The sequence below is a fragment of the Hemiscyllium ocellatum genome, unplaced genomic scaffold (genome assembly GCF_020745735.1).
Source record: "Hemiscyllium ocellatum isolate sHemOce1 unplaced genomic scaffold, sHemOce1.pat.X.cur. scaffold_2128_pat_ctg1, whole genome shotgun sequence".
NCBI lineage: Eukaryota > Metazoa > Chordata > Chondrichthyes > Orectolobiformes > Hemiscylliidae > Hemiscyllium > Hemiscyllium ocellatum.
In genome coordinates this window covers 60,964-63,793 of record NW_026867978.1, presented here as the reverse complement: position 1 = coordinate 63,793, position 2,830 = coordinate 60,964, and the positions used below count along the sequence as shown (strand labels likewise).

The 2,830-nt window shown below is 46.0% G+C and overlaps 1 non-coding gene across 1 annotated transcript; it reads right to left on the bottom strand.

Moving 5' to 3' along the window:
* Positions 1-2,130: 2,130 nt before the first annotated feature.
* On the bottom strand, positions 2,131-2,202 carry trnae-uuc (transfer RNA glutamic acid (anticodon UUC)). The gene has a single exon. It is a non-coding gene; the product is annotated as a tRNA-Glu (tRNA).
* Between the last annotated feature and the right edge of the window lie 628 nt (positions 2,203-2,830).

Sequence of the window (2,830 nt, the reverse complement as noted above, 5' to 3'; positions counted from 1 at the left end):
TTTCAGATCGATGTTGTTATTATCGCTTTTACTACTTCAGGTCCCGATTTCGCTCACAGGGCTAGAACAGAACAGTTATAAAATACATTTACCAATCTACGTTCATCCTATCGATTGTATTCACATCATCAACACTTCTCATCAAAATAACTCCAGAGACTTTCATCACAATTTTCTGTGAACATTTCTACTTTAGCTTTCCTGAAAGAACCCCAAATTTCTTTATGTGTTTTCTTATTTTCGGCCTTAATTATTAATCTCTCTTTACATGGAAATGGATCTTTCCCACCCGCTCTACCTCTCATCAATGTGTGCAGTTCAGTTCAGTTTTCCATTAGCCTCCGCTGTTCTGATCAAATCCAGGAGAACAGGAAGCATTGGGGTTATGGTGCAGACATGACAAGCCCAATACTCACCTTTCCTGTTGGACCCATTCCATGAGAAATATTAGACCACAACTTGGGGTCTCTGGTTGTGGCTGAAAAACGTTGCTGCCTTAGACATCCTTTGAGATTCCCCCGACCAGGTTGGAATCCTGCTGAATTTGTTTACTTCGCTGGCGATTTTCAATGACTTCCTGTTGGCTGCATCATCGCTCAAACTTCACAAAACTCTTCTCAATAAAGCCATGTTTTCTCACATCAGGGAATTTATTGCCATGCAGGAAACTCGAGTTCTGAACAAAAAACATAGCACACCCAAAACGTCAGCTCCGTTTACCTTTCCACAGATGCTGCTCGACCCGTTTGCTTTCTGTAGTATTCGCTGTGTTTGTTCTACACAAATGCTGAATTCCATTAAAGAATCTCAAACCCTGTACTCTGGTAACTGACCCTGGTCAGTGGCAATAGGTTCTTCTGTCCATTCCCACCACTTCTTCTCCCATCATTGCCAACAGCCCCTGGATATCTCCAGTTAAACTTCTTCGCTGCAAAGAGAACATTCCCAAACTTGGGAATGTCTCCACAAAGTGGAAATGCCTCATCCATGAACATGATGCAAGTGTTACATGAGGGAAGAGATGTTGGCAAAAAGTTGTCAGTTAGCAGATGTTAAAATGTTCAGGAAATGAAACAGAAATCCCAGTCTCCAGCTTTGTGAATCTTGAGAAACTCTTTGCGAAGTGGAATTAGAGGAGAATGAAAGATGAACTGTCCGACTGAGCAGAGACAGTCCAGACATCATCCCCTTGTTTAAGACACCGGGAGATTGACTCTATAATTCTCGGGACATGAACTGAACAGAAACATTGAAAAAATTCTCGTTCATGCACATCAGGAAAACAAACCCCTTCTTGGCTCCAGATCAATGTGAAAAGTCAGGAACAGGCAAAACACTGAAAGGCACGATGGGCGATGGCCCCGGTGTTGGAGGGCTAATTCCTCGTGACATGGATGTGCCTGCCGATGGTGGGATCAGATTGTCCACCCAACCCACCCCCCGCCCACACCCCCACACCTCCCCCCCCCGTCTTCACAATGAATGGCGTAGGATTTATTATACAAAAGTAGAGGGCAATGATAATTCTGGGCACGGGAGGCTGAATTATGAATGAAAACAGCCTCCTCTAAGAGATTGTGCAAGCGGCAGTAAGAAGACTTTCACCAGTACATAAATCAATGTAATGTTTTGAAACCAAATGCTCGCGATGCGATCTCTGCAACATTGGGGAGACTGGAGAGTCAAGTCACATCTCCGGGACTCACCTGCGCGCCTTTATTGGAAAAAAGCACGGACCGGACCCGGAAGCTGGTGTAGCGCAAGCTTACCTGGGTAGGTTTTTTTTCCGATAAAGGCGCGCAGGAGAGTCCCAGAGATGTGACTTGACTCTCCAGTCTTCCCAATGTGATAGAGATCGCTTCGGGAGCAATGGATACAAAAATATTAAATTTAAACTGTTAAACAAACATAACCGCGTCTATAAACAGACATTGCCAAAAAGCACTGACCTGCTCCGCTGAGAGAGTGAGGATTGTTCACTCTTTTGTAGCTGCAGAAGCAATCATCCCAACACATGCAAACAAATCTGCATCAGGATGCTATTTCAACGAGCTACTTCACATTGCAGTGCCCAGGAATAACGAAGATCAAGAAACAACTGTACAGCGCATTAAGACCCGTTGAAAACTGCTTCCTGACCGGGAATCGAACCCGGGCCGCGGCGGTGAAAGCGCCAAATCCTAACCACTAGACCACCAGGGAGACGTAAATCCGTTCTTGTAGCTGTGCTGAAAATTGCCTCGCTGCCTGGGAATCGAATCCGGGCTGCGGCAGGAAGAAGACTTTATCCGATCTCGAGAACATTGGGGAGACTGGAGAGTCAAGTCACATCTTCGGGACTCACCTGCGCGCCTTTATTGAAAAAAAGCGCGGACCGGACCCAGAAGCTGGTGGAGCGCAAGCTTACCTGGGTAGGTTTTTTTTCCGATAAAGGCGCGCAGGAGAGGATCCCGAGGAACTACAGTGATAGTGCCTCCCACCCGCCCTCCTCCTCTAACCTTATAATAAGACCCATTGTGGTAAGCAGGTCAGTGCTGCATTTTGCTTGTTCTATTCTTCAGACCTAGTTTTTCTTAAAAGTTACTTTTAGAGGGATGGCAGTGAAGACAGTGCAATGTTCCTCTTGCAACATGTTTGAGGGGAGGGATGCCATGGTCGTCCCTGATGATTACACTTGCCGTAAGTGCACCCATCTCCAGCTCCTCCAAGAGCATGTTCGCGAACTGGAGCTGGAGTTGGATGAATTTAGAATCATTCGGGAGGCAGAGGGGGTCATAGATCGGTGCTTTAGGAAAGTAGCAACTCCAAAGATTGCAGACAGATGGGTGAC